We start from the raw sequence: 16,023 nt of genomic DNA, 5'->3' as shown, positions 1-16,023 counted from the left end.
TCAGTTTTTTTTTTTTTTTTTAAGCTGCTTAATGACTTAAAAGTGCTTTGAGGTTCTGTAAAACTCATCATGATTGTACTGACTTCCCTCCTGTGATTTTTGTTGTTGTTGTTAATAAGTAGATCATGGTGACAAGCTGCGAACTTTCTCAGGAAAACACAAGGAACCACTGGGGGCACCGTGGCCTCGCTTTCTTTGGGACAGAGGGAAATGCTCCCCGCAGGAGGGGCTCAGTGCAGTACTGTGGGCTGCAAAGGGACAGGGAGAACCAGCACTCAGGAGCTTCCGTATGCCTCTGGGGACAAAGGAAGTGGCTCTGACAACCTGGTAGGAACCAGTATACTTGGAGCCCCACCTGGCAGTGCAGCCTAGCAAAGCCCCACTCAGCATTCTGGAGTATTCTGGGGCTTCTGTGCATACTGCTACAGGGGAAGGGAGAGGAAGAGCCCTAGCTCTGCTCCCCCAGCACACATAACATTGGGGCAGCATCTTCATTGCTCTGGCCTCAGATTCCTCATGTGTCAAAGACTGAATATTCATGCATGAAGATCCCACCAGGGTTATACTACGACCCAGTCGGATACTGTGAAATGCGAGTGAGCTTACAAAAAGAGATGCTTTAGAAAAACAGAACATCATGGTATTGCCAATCCCAGCAAGTTTTCCTGATCCTAGATCACTGCCATAAGGTGTGGGGAGGAAGCAAAAATAAACCAACATTTATTGAATCCCTGGACCAGGCAAACTGACAAGTGCTCGATGTGTGTTCTCTTGCACCACCCCAACAAGAGCCCTGTCCCATCTCCATGGCCGCAGTGCCTTTCACTGCACCACAAGGCCTCCCAGCATGGCCTGCCCCTGGCTGTCTGGTTCCTTCTATTATACCCAGGCCAGTAAAAATTACCTTGTTCAAGTACCATTCTGATAATACTGGTCCCCTTCTCCACACCACAAAATGTCACTTGAATTAGAATCCCTTTTAAACCTTTTAACAACTGATCCCAAACACTTACCATTCTCATCTGCTAGTCTATTTTGTGCTTACCACTCCAGCCAAGCAAAAATTACTTTGCAAATGAATTCCATTATGCACTCTGCTTATTCACCTTGTTAAGCCAACACAAGCGCTTTGCCTGTTTCTGTTGTCTCTTTCTACAGGAATACCTCATTTATCCGACATCCTTGGAAAGAAGCTATCCACAAAATTGATCTACATAAATTAATTTCCCTCTCTACCTTAAACTTAACCATTTAAGCAGCCTTAAATTCTCTTTGGAGTAAGTCACTGCAACAAGCAAATGAAAGAATTTCTTTAACCATTGACTAGCGGAAGCATTTCTGTAATACATTAGAGAACCTCCCAGGCTCAGTTAACAGAATGTAATGAACACTGATGAATCTTTTCCTGATGGTGCAGGTTACACTTAATGAATAATAGTAATGACACTGTGCTGGAGCTGCAGAGGTGAGTGGTTCAGGGGAAAAGGTCAAAAGCACGTGCGCTTTCTCTCTTGGTGCTCCTTGTCCCTGTCACGAGTTCCCCTGGCACTTACTTTCCTCCAGAAGTCCCTGCTATCTGCTCAGATTTTGGTGAGTAGATGCCATGACACAGAATTCAGGAAGGTGTAACGTGCTGTCTTTCTGTACAATTTCACAACCGTACCTGCTGGTTTTTGTCAGAGCCCTATAAATCTTTCGTTAGATACAAAATAAACGAATTTTAAAAGAACATATTTCCACAATCAGCAATAAGCTGGAGTTTTCCAAATCTCCCTGCCCTGTGACTTTTTAAAATTTTTTAATTTAATACTCACAATCTCAGCATTATAACCCTGTGACTTTTAACAGAAATCCAGGCACAAACACCATTAAAATTTGCTTCCCTAATGCTATGAAACTATAAGTTCTATATTGTATGGAGGTGGCTTCTTATCATAAGTTCTTGGACGAATGATTTTACTTCGAAATAACAATTCCATAGGTTGAATTAACAGGGAAATATTAGTATGAAGGAAAATGGTAAAATTACACAAACAAACCCTTTGTTCATCAAGATGCAAATCTGTAACTGTGTGGAGCCAGAAGTGCTTTTGTAGTCAATGTTATGGAAGGTTCTGTAGTGATCTCTCACTGCAGATGGACAGAACCACCTGGAGGAAAATGTCCTTGTCCACTCACGTATTAGACTGCATTCTTTTTGTGACAAAGGTTTTTATAAAGTCGACAGCATTAACACATGCAGAAGAACTGATCAATCTTAATTCTGCTTAAACACAGTGGCATTTAATTGATCAGAACCTACTAAGGCAAAAGTACTTAGGCAAGAATTGTTAAAACAGACTACTTTCAAAAACACTACAAATTTGTTCAATGCTGTGTTCAGAAATAAGTCGCTATAAAACCACGAAGTTATTTTGGAGTTTTAAATGTTTGCTGCCTTTTTTTTTTTTTTTTTTTTTTTTTTGGCAATGATTTTACTAGCTTGCTTTCTAAGGGCAAAGATATCTGTCAGAAAAAACACAAGCTGCAGTGATGTCGTTCATTACATCTTTTGCCTTTTCCATTGGCTTTAGACCAAAGACAGGGAGGACTACCCTCTGAAAGTTTGACTTGTAACCACTCTCATAAACACCTAGCTCACTCACCTTGGAGAACCTAGTAAAACAGGTATGGCTTTAGCTGACTCAGAATCTATAAAGAATTTGACAAACCGTCCTTTCTAAATGAGGATGACCTGACACTGCTCAGAATCATCAAGATTCTTCTGTGTGCTCACCCTTCTTTCAAGTGTAGTTCAAGAAGTTTTCATACTTATGGCCTCTGCATTCTGTTTGTCGGATCTACAGGAGATAATTAAGCAAGATTCTAAAGAGTTGGAAGTTGAGGGGTGAAATGCAAAGTGATCAGTGGAGTTAAGCAGAAGGTGGCTTTGTTGGGGTGAGGGATGCCAGACACAAGTACAAGAAAAATAAAGACTCACGGCCGAAATGAATGCGAGCTACAGATGAGTCACCAATCCAGGGCTGCGTAAGCTATAACTTAGATGCATTAAAAGGAACAGTCAATTCCACAAATATTTATGAAGTGCCTACTAGGTTTAAGGAACTGCACGGCTATTGTAGGGGATACAAAGATGAATCAGACATGGTTCCTGCCCTCCAGGGGTTCACGATGATGCAAGAACCCTGAAGTCGTTTTTCTCTTATACACGGTACTAATGAGAACATTATTAAAGAGCTGTATTCAGTTTTAACTGCCACCATTTTTTTAAATAGGGAGAAACTACAGAGAGTTCAGAGGAGAAGAGATGCTTTCAGTGACACAAAACAGGCTCTGTGAGGAAAAAGCTAAAGAGACCCAGTTATTATCTTTAAGTATATGAAAGGTTTTAGAGAAAGGAATTGAGTAAAAGAAAACAAGTTTGAATGACAGCAGGCGAGATTTCAGCCAGGCCCAGGAATTTCTTGACAATCAGGTTAATAGAATACTGGAATTGGTCACTCAGGGAGTTCCAACTGCCCTTTCCTGGAAAAAAAAAAAGAAATTAATGAACTGACAATTTCAAGTCACAGACATTCACCTTCCTGAAGACGGGGGTGAACTGTATCTCTGTCAAGGTCTTCTGCTCTGGGGCTCTATGCCCCTGAAGCTAGGCCAGGCTTTTCTTTTTCCACAATTCCCTGAATGATCCGCTCTGTGTAAGCAGCCACTGAATGCTTTGGAGTGACGGCCTGATCTACAGCCCCACCACCAAGTGCCACTCAACTACCTGGAATACAAGGTCTCAGTCAGGCGACAAGGCTGGGAATCCATTCTCCAACAGCCATGTATGATGCAAGAGTCCACTCGCAACAGAGCCTACGACACACCAAATATCGCAAATGAACATCTCTGAGAACTTGTGCAAATTAGAAACATATTTGCATTGGCAAGGATGTAAGATTTAAGTAACAAATAGAGGAAGACAGGATATTTTGCAAGTTAGAGACAGTAATATCTAAGGACATTTCTAAGAAAGCTTATAATGAGTATTTTCTACACTCAGAAACACTTTTCTGAGTCCACGTAAAGAAAATACTTAAAGAGAAAATAGGAAAATGGGGTCTTCCCACTCTTTATTTATTTACCTATTTATTGAGAAAGAGCCTCACTCCACTGCCCAGGCTGGAGTGCAATGGCACAATCTCAGCTCACTGCAACCTCTGCCTCCTGGGTTCAAGCACTTCTCCTGCCTCAGCCTCCCAAGTAGCTGGGATTACAGCCACCCACTACCACGTCTAGCTAATTTTTTTGTTGTTGTTGTATTTTTAATAGAGATGGGCTTTCGCCATGTTGGCCAGGTTGGTCTCGAACTCCTGATCCACCCACCTCAGCCTCCCAAAGTGCTGGGATTACAGGTGTGAGCCACCGTGCCTAGCCAAGTCTTCCTGTTCTAGCTGAAGAAAACACAGGCATGTCAGAAGTATGAACTGCCACTTAAAGAAAAAAGAAGAAAAAATTCCATCTTGAATCAGACCCAAGGTCTAATGAGTCTATGCTTCTTTCACTTCCCCCACCCTGTAAAGTCGAGGACAACGATTAAGATTTTGTTATTTTGACAAACCCAGAACCTGCCACAGGGCCTGGCATACAGCAGGTCCTACATAAATGTTTGCTGGATGAATGCATTAAACATGGGCCCTCGTCTGTCAAGTGGTGGCACACGTGAGTTCATGTGGGTGAAGGGTGCAGGGCGGTGCACAGCACAAAGTCAATATGGCCTAAGTCACCAAGATCACCATGACCCTCAAGCATCTGGGTTTCTTTTAGAGGAAAAATAAAGATCTTCCTATACTCTAGGTTTTTCCTTTTCTTTTTACCCCGCAACAGGGAATTGCCATATGAAATGGAACTCTTGCGAGTTTGGGCCTTTCAAGTTCACATCCCATCGGTGGTTATGTAAAGTCTGCTGCCATTATTCTGAAGCCCGTCTTTGATACCAACCCAAAGTCCTTGAATTGTCATCAATAAGACTACCAGAAAGCATGGGCGAATTACATGGTCAGAGAACAATAAGAAATGCTCACATATCACATCCTCTTGATCATCACTACTTTGCTCCATACAAACCTTAAAGGTGGTTCACCAAGACTGCTGGTCTCTATGGGAGGAAGGGAGAGAGAGAGAGAGAGAGAGAGAGAGAGAGAGAGAGAGAGAGAGAGAGAGAAATATAAAACATAAAATACAAAGAATCTGAGCCGCTGTAACTTACAGAAAGCACCTAATTATTGCCTTTTGTAGGAAAATGATGTTTAATGCATGATGAGGCAGACCCTGGCTTGTGGTGGGCGACAAGCCTCCCCTTGGAGGAGGCCCTTGGTGAACCACCTCTGGGTGCTCCCTTGCCCAGCCTGCTGCCTTGTTTAGGAATGGATCTTGGTTAAGGGCAAAGGTTATCTTTCATACCTGGGGATACTTTCCAAGAGGCACAGCTGCAGCCCCTGAAACTCTGCCCCAGCAGTTTATTTCCACATTTTTCAAGTAGCACAGAAAGTGCCACTATAGAAGAGAAATTCTCTACCTGAAACTAGCAGAAGCTCAATGCAAATAAAGAATCTGGAAAGGTCACAGAGGGGGTAAAAGAAGGTTCTTTCTTCTATGGCTATAGGGGGTTTATTGTTGCTGGTGCCCAAACTGGAAAGGGAATCGCAGGAGATTAATAATTGAGATGTTGCTATTATTGGTTTTCTAAACTATTTGTGGGTTATTCTTTCCCTGGAGTCATCATGCCTGTAAGCATCTCAGAAGATAGAGGGATTTAACACACACTGAGAAGATGCTTACTATGGCCAGGGACTTTACATGCACTAGTTTCTAATGGAGTTCCTGCACAATTCAATAAAGCCCAAAGTCATATGGCTAGATTCAAACTCAGGTTTCTCTGATGCAAGTATCATAGCACACTGTCTGAAATCAAGGATAAGATTAAGGCACCTTACTTACTACTCAAATATGGTGAGAAGAAAAGCAATATTTATACTTACTAATTTTTAAAATATAAAACCTAAACACAGGAACAGATATTTTAGGGCATGTATCATCAAACTCTGCTAACTGAAGATGATTCCGAATCTCATTTCTTGGTAGACAGCTTGGTAGATAGGCATCTTCAGGTCTATCTGATGATGAATTGCAGCAGAACAGTTTTTGGAAGTCTGTAAAGTGTTCCTTTACATAAGCCAATAGTAATCAACACAGCATATCTCAGGGAGAGGAAAACATAAATAACTTGGAATTCAGGCTCCTCTCATTCAGAACCCATGGCAATAGAGACCTTGGTTGTTGGCCTTTGCACTAGATATTGAAAAAGCCTTGCTAAGCAAGTTGATAGAGGAAATACAATCACAAGGCAAATGTTTAACCTTCTAAAGAAAATAAACCTTTTTTATAAGAAGTTCAGTTCCAAACCACCAAAAACTAACATGCTATTTATACACCTATTCTTCAAGAAAGCCCAGGAAGACTGATTCTCTTTGCCACCCATTAATTCGTATTATCAAATACCACTTGTTTCAAAAACAGCATTTCTGTCTAAATCTCTGGCAGTTCAGAAAGCTCCATTAATGCATCTGGGCCTTCACCTGGTATTCCAACCTGGTGCAGCAGCACCCCGTTGAAACAATTCCCCCTTGTGTCACTACACTTTTCCTGAGAAGAATCATGCACAGAGGAGCTCAAAATCCACAAGGAATCCCTCTTGTTATAGAAATCTACGGGAAAAGCTCTGCTCATTTAGCGTGCACACAGGGAGTCCATGTGTTCTGATTGAGATAGGGGAAAAATCAGGTTTCCTGAACCCAGCGGATGTTACCACGGCAGGAGAAAGGAGGTCATCAGAGTCTTGGCACACTCATCAGTGAGTGAATGCGGGTCCTAGCAACCTAATCCTTGATTCTAGAGGTCACCTGTTGTAGAGCATATCCAACAATCTCTTTCAAAAACACCCAGGCCTGGGCTTTTGGAAGAGTGATGTGGGCTAGTTGAGGTGGGATGGGGAAGAAGATTAGAAAAATAATTATAAAGGTGCACAGAGAAACATCCGGAATAAAAGGGTGCACAGCACAGGAATAATGAAGAAGGCACATGGATAAGATGGAGGGAAACCGAGGGCTGAAAAAAGAGGCCACCACGGAGGTCACCTGAGACAGGGAAGGAAGGCTGGCAAATAAAAACAGTTCATGAGACTTTTGAGATCCATGATTATTCTTAAACCGTAACACCCTACACACCTGCCATTCTTATCTGGCCTAAAGAACTGGAAGAACAATGTAGCAGGAACGGGGAGAGCCAAGTCTCAGCCTCGGGGGCATGGCCTACATTCCGTATGGATTTAGAATGAAAGGAGCAGGAGGAGAACAGTGCAGTTCCCAAGATGGCTTTCCACAAAGTTGACAAAATACACCCCAACTCACATACCCGGTCCCTAGTAACAGGGAAACCAGCCGTTTACTATAGTTCTGAATTCAATGCCAAGTTCCTTCTCGCAACTCACCAGGAGTGTCCAGCAGAGGGAGTCTCAAGGAGGTACTTAATAAAGAGAAAATTGTTTCATTTTAACACTCTAGACAGTGGGAGCATTGACTGTAGCCCCCTCCTGTAGACGCAGATGAACAATGAACGCCCGACATGGGTTCTCCCGCATGTTCACATGTCCACCGGCATGTTCTATTCTGCGTGGTGGAGTGATCAGAAATTTCGTTTTGTTTTGTCGAATGGTTAAATGGACCTTGTGTTCTTCAGAATCAAAGAGGAAAGCCCCTGGAATAACATCTCTCTGTTGCCTTCTAAACAGCCCCTTTGTTTCTAAGAGAGTCTGAAAAAAAATATTTACAGTCCATAGGTTATTTACAGCCTCGTTATCCAGGGCCTGACTGGTAACTTTATTCCGGCCAGAAACCTAATTCATTTGGAGCCCTGAATCTAATAACAGATTTTCTTTTCAGATAAGTTTTTTTTTTTTTTTTTAATCCGCCTCTTATAACAGAGATAAAACTATTAACGCCTTCCCTGTCTCACTGGCCACAACTGTTCTCCGGATTTACAGGCGGATTACATTCCCCCCTCGCGCCCTCCTCTGTGCCACACAAACCCTGTCCCCTCTCATTTGCGATTTCATCCACAGAATATCTGAACAAAACCGAAAGAAAGCCAGGGGGACCCACACTAAAAGTATGTGAAGGCTGTGATTTCAATGATTTCATGAGACAAACATTTACACGATGAAACGACTGAAAAATCAGATACACTTGGGTTTAAAATTTCTCCTACTACAAGCACACAAAAACACATCGAAGTGTAAAAACTTAGTTGATTCTGGGTTGCTTTCTGGCTGGAAGCTGACAGAACGGACTGAAGAGAAACGAAAGACAGTGTGCGAGGCAGACCTACTGCTTTTCTGCCTTGCGTTCTTTTCTTTCTTGCTAAAGGCAAATGGGGAAAAATACCCCGACGCCAGGTGAAGGTGCACAACACAGGTCGACCCAGACCGAGCCAGAAAAACGTCTCCGCCGCTCCCCCGGCTGGAAAACCCAAAGTCCACGTCCCCTTCCACACGCTAATGCGGGGAGATTTTCGCCTATTTCATTGTTCTGCCTGGCTCTGACATGGACTTTTCATCTCTCTCCCCACCTAGCCCCGTGCATTCCGATTCCACAGCCCCCCCAAAATCGGAGGCTCGCGGAGAATAAAGGAGCGTGGGGTGGGCGCGGAGAGAAATGGGAAGGGGCGCGGGGCGGAGAGCGAAGTGGAAAGGAGGTGCTCCGAAAGGTAATGTGGGGGGGCGGTGGAAGCTGAGCCGCATCACCTTCATTTATCGCAAATAAATAAAAAGCACAGTCACCGGTCCGCCTTCCCCGGCGCCCCTGCCCTCCGCGGGCAGCCGCCCACCCTCGCACACGCCCCCTCCCCTCCTGCGCCCCCGGTCCCTCTCCCCGCCCTGGAAGCAGGACCCTGCCGGCGCCGGGTCCCGGTCATCTTCCGGGCGAGGGAGGGGGTCGCGGCCCCCTCGGGCCCCGGGTGGGGGCTGGGGCGGGCGCCGGGGGCTGTCGGGCGCGGCGCGGGCAGACAAAGCTGCTGGGGGCCGCGGCGGGCGGCGGGCGCGGTTGGTCGGCGGGGACGGGCGCCCCTTACCTTCGTACAACTGGGGCCATGGGGCCGGGGTGTCCGCGGTTCATGGCAACGGGGGACGGGAAAAGCGGCGCGCGAGCTCGGCCTCCCCCAGCCTCAGTCGGAATCTGCCATCTTGAGCTGTTCTTCTTTTGTGTCTGAGCCGAGGCCGCCCGCGCCCGCATCACCGCCTCCCGTGGCCGGCGCCGGGGGAGGGGGCCGTCGCGCGCCGCCGCCGCGCCGCCGCCGCCGCTGCGCCCGGGGCCCGCGCGGGCAGGGGCTCGGGCTCGGGCGGCCAGGCGGGCGTATTGTCGGCGAGGCCGAGGGCCGAGGGCCGCGGACCCCCGAGCGGTGTCCGCGGAGGCGGGACGCCGGGGCAGCGCGCGGCCAGGGCCGGCGGGGCTCAGCTCAGCGATGGCTGGGCGCGGGGGTGTGTCCGCAAAAGTTGCTTGGCGGAGGGGCGGCGGGGGGCGGGGCGCTGTGTGTCTCTTTGGGAGAGCCACAGCGGAGTCCCGCGCGCAATCGAGCCGCCGAATGTTTGTGATGCGGAGCGGGGAAGGCCGATTTTTTTTTCAGCCGAAGGGCAGTGTTCGGCGGGCCGGAGGGACCCGCGCCGGGAGGGGAGGGGCTGCCGCGCAGCGCGGGGGGACTGGGCGCGGGGCGGGCCCCGGGTAGCGGGTGAGAGGGCCGGCCTGGACCCGGCGGGCGCAGGGCTCCAAGCCCAGCGCAGCCAAGCTGGTCCGCAGAGGGGCCCCCAGAACTTTGTGTGTGTGTGTGCACGCGCGTGTGTGTGTGCCCAGGTGCGAGGGTGCGCGCGTGTGCTGGCGGGGAGGGAACCGACCCGAAAGAGAGCCCCGGGCTGGCAAAGTGGCTCGCCCATCTCACAGCCGGTTGGCGCTCGCGGAGTTAGGAGTGGAATGAATGAATGAAGGAGTGGGCGCGCGCCGTGTTCCCGGGGAGGGTGGGTGAGTGGAGGAGCTTCGGAAAGCCACGCGAGGTCAGAGGCACCGAAGCCCTACCGTGCACGCCGCGGAAATGCAGCCCCCAGGGTGGTCGCTGGGTTCCTGCCGGAGTCTGGCTTCGACGTCACCCTGATCTTCGCCTCCTCGCGTCTTCACTGTCCCGAGGGTCCCCCCTCCATCACCGAAGGGGCGCTCACAGCTGTCTGGGTCCTCGCTTTTCACAGCGCTCTCTCCTATCAGGGCTTTCGCTAAACACTCTCCAAACTCTCCCCAGCCCGGAGCCTCTCCAGGTTTGCTTCTGCAGCTGCCTCCCGGATGCTTGGATAGGATGCCCTGCCATCCCCTCCAACTTAGGAAGACTTGTTGAGTCTCCTCTTAGGCACTGTTTTTAAAACTGTGGGTCGTGATACAGTAATAGATCATAAAATAAATGCAGCAGAAGGCAACCGGCTTTCAAAAAGAATGACATGGAATCCAATAGAAAATATTAGAGTCCATTGCCCTTAGTAAGGGCAACTATTGTTTCATAAACCTTTTGTTTCGATTATAGGTACTGGACAAGTGTACTAGACCATGATGTCAATTTTATTTCCGACTGTAAATCGTGGGTTTAAAAAAGTTGAAAAGCTATCTTTTTAAGGTGTAAAATAATGATCTCTAATACTGTATGACATTCTTAAAAACAACCCCGTGATTTTCTCACTACTTCTTATCCTTTCCGGTCTCCATCTTCCATTCCCATCCTCCATTCCCCGCCCCCCCCGCCCCCAGCAAAAAAGGCAAACTCTTTAACATTTTGTTAGTGGCGCATCACGACCCCTTCCTCTGTGTGATCTTGGACTCTGCCATCTTCCTTGCCCCCATAATCAATGCTACACTTCCTACCCCTTCTCTTAACTTAATGCCATTCACATTTGCAGAATCCTAGACTACTGTTGCTAAAAGGGACCTCAGAGGTCATCTGGGCCAGCCCTACCCTTTTAGAATTGAAGAAATGGAGTCCAGAGAAGTAAAATCTGTTGCCCAATGTCACACAGTATTGAAGCTTAGGAACAGGTCTCGTGGCTCTCACTCTAGTGTTCTTTGCTCCACACCTGTCATTTATCTCTTTCTCTTCTATCCTCCCTGCAATCTTTAACTTTAGTCTTGGCCCAGGTCATCCTAAATACTGCCATCTTCATAATATGTGGTTCTGGCCATGCCACGCTCCTGGCTAACATCCTCTAAGGACTCAAGCTCTGCAGGTGGGGCTTAGTTTTCTAGCGCCTTGGCTTTTCGTCAAGGCAGGTGAGTCCTGACTTAGCTTTCTAAGGACATGAGTTCAGCAAGTCACTACTTTTCTAGCCAGACTGGTTTACTTGTAGCCCACTGCCAGCCTCACCCATCTCTGTCATTGTGCCTTTGCCCAAGCTGTCACTTTCGCACCCACTTTCCCAGAGGGGTGCCTTCTCCATCTTCTCTCTTTAACCAGATTCTACCTGTGCCTGGATCACCTCCTCCACAAAACAGCCCAAGATAGCATGGGAGTAAGTCAGACCTAGGTTCAAATCCTAGCTCTTCCACTTAACTATGTGATCTTGGTCAAATTGCTTAACCTCTCTGAGCCTCAGTGTCTGTATATTGATTATGAGAAGGAGAACAATAGTAATGTTCTCCTTTTGCATCTATAAATCTCCATCATAGCCTTCACCACACAGGTATGTAACTCCCTATTACATACATACCCTACATACATGTCTCTCTGCCCCTTTCTAGTGCTGGCCATTAGAACTTGCTGCCATAATGGCAGTGTAGCCACTTATGTCTGTGGAGCCCATGAAATGTGGCTAGTATGACTGAGGAACTGAATTTTTAATTTTAATAACTATGGGTGGTTAGTGGCTACCATTTTGGACAAGGCATCTCTAGACTGTAAGCTCAGTAAGGACAGAAACCATGTTTTTCTTGCTTTGTATTGTATGTCCAGTAACTGTGCATTGCCTAGTGCATGGTGAGTACTGCACACGTATTTGTTGAATGGATGATAGCTGCAATTTGTTGCATGTCCCATTGTGTCCAGCACAACACTAAGAACTTGATAAAAGGCATTTCATATTGTCCTCTTCACAGCCCCTGAGGCTGGGTTAGATTACAGAGAGAGTTTTGTATAGAGGGCAGACATATAGTAGGGATTCAATAAAAGTTATTATTATTCTGACTCCTCCCTGTGACCAGCCCCACTGACTTTTGCCTCGTCTTTCCTTAGGCTCACAGACTATTTCCTGCCTGTTGCTCACGCTCTGTTGTCCACAGCATACCCCTACCCTAGATGGCTGACTCTTGTCTTCTGTGTAGGTACCCTGTGTTCATAACTGGACTGGCAGCGTCTTGGAGCAAGGTCCCTGCTTTACAGGACTGCCCCTGAACTCAGCACTGACCGGTGTTCATGCCCTCTAAGTCCATCCCAGCTGCTGTCTAGCAGTGAGTGATTCTAGGCAATCTTAAAATGAATATCACTTGTGTCAACTGAAAACATTTTACAGGTAGTCTCCTCCCCATAAGAAGGGAACCATCTTGGGCAAGGAAATAGAGTCCCATGAAAGGGGAACAAGATGGAGCCATACGGATAGAGGCCTCCTTTCTTTTCAGGCCGCCATGACTGAAGCTGTATCCATGAGATGCAAAACATGCATTCAATTGAGCTAGCGTAGTTGGTATGATATAATGGAAAAATATTCTTGAAATGAGCTTAGATTTTCTTTCATGAATTGGCAGACTGAGTATACTAATTGTCTCCTTTCCCTCTGGGGACTGCAATCAAGTGGCAGCAAGGTATAAACCTAACAGTGAAATGTCACTGAAGGAGAGCATGGGAGCTGGGAGGAGAGAGGATCTGCGACAGAGCCTGGAGAGTACCAGTATTTGAGGCATGGGAAGAGGAAAAAGAGCTCCACATGGACGAGACGGCAGAGAAGTTGGAGGACAGCCAGGACAGGGGGATTCCTCAACATCCCAGCGAGGTCAACAGTGCTGCATGATACTGAGAGGCCCACGTCAGATAAAAGCAGAAAGGCAGCTGGGTGCTGTGGCTCACGCCTGTAATCTCAGCACTTTGGGAGGCTGAGGTGGGCAGATGACCTGAGGTCAAGAGTTTGAGACCAACCTGGCCAACGTGATGAAACTCCGTCTCTACTAGAAACACAAAAAATTGGCTGGACGTGGTGGCAGGTGCCTATAATCCCAGCCACTTGGGAGGCTGAAATAGGAGAATCACTTGAACCCAGGGGCCAGAGGTTGCAGTGAGCCAAGATAGTAACGTTGCACTCTAGCCTGGGCAACAAGAGCTAAATTCCACCTCAAAAAAAAGCGGGGTTTGGGGAGGGCAGAAAGGCATCCATTGGATTTAGCAACAAGAATTGCATTAGTGACTTTGGTGAAACTAGTTTGGAGGGAAATACAGGTTTCTTAAATTCCACCTGAATATGTGTCCTGTTTTATGGGTGGAGATAGTAGAAGGATGGGGAGGGCTAGGGAGGTACCAGAAAAGAGAACCAGAGAGTACTCCAAGCAGACAGGGCATTGCCAGTCATGGCCTGAGACAATGAAAGGGTTCTGGGAGCTGTCCCATTTGGCTAGAGATAGTGTGCATTGTATTTTATTTATTTAATAAACACATTAGCAGTCAGTGTTCTAAGGAGTTTAATCAATCATTTAAAAAAAAAATTTACACACTGTTTTTTCATAATTTTAATAAAATTTTTAAAAAAAAATCCTTTTTTTTTTTTTTTTTTACAGTACATGGAACTCTACATTGCTAAAATATCGTTTAACTTCAGGGTGCATTGAAGAGCAATAATAAAGGCAAGAAAACTGGAAAGGATATAGTAACCATCTATACCGTTACCTCTCCTTAATTTGCCTTTCTACAAAATGGTGCAAGTCATATCTTTCTTGGGAGTTGGTAGAGTGAACATGGGGGAGCTTTGACCTCATTTCAAGTTCATTTTGCTTACAGGACATGGAATGAAGGGTCTTTTTCTTTTTTTTTTTTCATGTATGCCTATAGTTGTGAAGCTGCACAACATAACAATATCTTCAAGGCCACAGGATAGAGATAACCCTCTTTTTGGTGTATGCATTTAGGTGTGTATGTCTCTGTTACTCTCAGGGTATTCTTAGCATGATGTCTGTGTGGCTCGTATCTTATTCTCACTTGGTGTATGTTGCTTTTATTTTCCTGACAGCTCCTTATTTTCCATGTCCGAGCCTGTGGTTTATCTCTCGAGGATGTGCCTGGGGGAGGTAGGTCACTGTCTCAAGTTCTGTCTTTTGATATCACACCTCTCTTTTGATCTCTTACTCTATCTCTATTTTCTTCTCTTTCTGACTATGTGTCTAATTTTCTTTTTCTTTGTATCTTTCTATCTTTTCCACACATTCTTTGTTTCTTCTTCCTCTCTTTTTATTTTAATTCTGTTTCTTAACAAGTCATAGTAGAGACCTATTTTTGTTTGGATTATTCTTAAGAAATTACCTTGTCTTTCTGCTTTAAACCTTTGATCGGTTTCAATGATACAATATGTAACACAGTAGTATTTAATAACAAAACTCTTTAACTGAAAGCTTCAGTGACAAGACATTACACTCACAGAGAATTTAAAAGAGTAGACATTGCATTCAAATGAGGAACAATAGAGCTGTGGCTTTAAGGGCAAAGGGGAGAGCGAGGCTTGGCAGAGTGAAGGGAATCTGATTGTGGAAATGGCAGTCTTGGAGAAATTACACTGGCAAAATCGGGGAATAGGGAAACATCATTCATTTTCTGCTTCTGCTCCTCAAAGGAAAATGATCAGACACCTGAACAGGGGTGCAGGAAAAGCAAAGCGATGCTATAAGAGCATTCAGCAGAAAGGAATTATGGCAAAAAAAAAAAAAAAAGTGAAATCAGCCCATGAATGAAAAGAAGCTGTAATGTAGATGCACAGAAGGTAGGGCGATTTTGTTGGAGGTTGTGGGAATGGCAGATTAGGATGGATCTGCACACGAGAAGCAGTTCAGAGAAGCAACCCAACCCTGCAGAGAAATTTCTGTGATGATGGGAGGAAGGTAATAGTTTGGTTTCCCTGACCTGCGGCCCAGGCTGAACTTGGACAGACTAGGTAGAAATGGTGCAGAAAGCAGCTTGAGGGTGGAGGTGGAAATAAAGGTAGACCGAGGAGAGCTCTTTTAAAAGCCTACAGGTCCTGTTAAGCCAAGTTAAGCCTATCTCAGTCATGAATAAGTGGACCTGCGCGTTTCTGTGCAGTGTGTAGTTTCAGTTGTAAGGTTTCCTCCCACTGACATGAAAGAGCTTGCTCCTATGTGGCAACCCCTGGAGGGGCTTGACCGTCCTGGCAGAGGGCAGTTAGGACTCACTCTTTGCTCTGAGGTTGCCAGTGGCTTCTTGGATGCCAAATCGGGTGCCCTTTCTCAGTTCCTCCTCTGCTTGATCTCTAAGCAAACATGAGTTAGACGCTGATAATCACCTCACTCTTCTTGGCTCAGTCCCTTCTCTTTCACATCCTTCACATGTTTGTTTAGTTTTTGTTTTGTTTTGTTTTGTTTTCAATATTCCTAGTCCTTCCTCCCTTCACATGCTTGTTTAGGTTTTTGGGTTTTTTTCCCAATATTTCTGGCCTCCCTTTCCTTCCCTTGCCTTGCCTTGCCTTGCTTTCCCTTCCCTTCCCTTCCCTTCCCTTCCCTTCCCTCCCTCCCTTCCTCCTTCCTTCCCTCCTTCCTTCTTCCTTCCTTCCTTCCTTCCTTCCTTCCTTCCTTCCTTCCTTCCCCTCTCTCTCTTCCTTCCTTCCTTCCTTCCTTCCTTCCTTCCTTCCTTCCTTCCTTCCTTCCTTCCTCTCTCTCTCTCTCTCTCTCTCTCTCTCTCTCTCTCTTTCTTTCTTTT

The sequence above is a fragment of the Rhinopithecus bieti genome, unplaced genomic scaffold, assembly GCF_001698545.2.
Source record: "Rhinopithecus bieti isolate Rb0 unplaced genomic scaffold, ASM169854v2 scaffold_11401, whole genome shotgun sequence".
Lineage (NCBI taxonomy): Eukaryota > Metazoa > Chordata > Mammalia > Primates > Cercopithecidae > Rhinopithecus > Rhinopithecus bieti.
The sequence above is the reverse complement of the archived record's forward strand: the minus strand, read 5'-3'. Positions refer to the sequence as shown.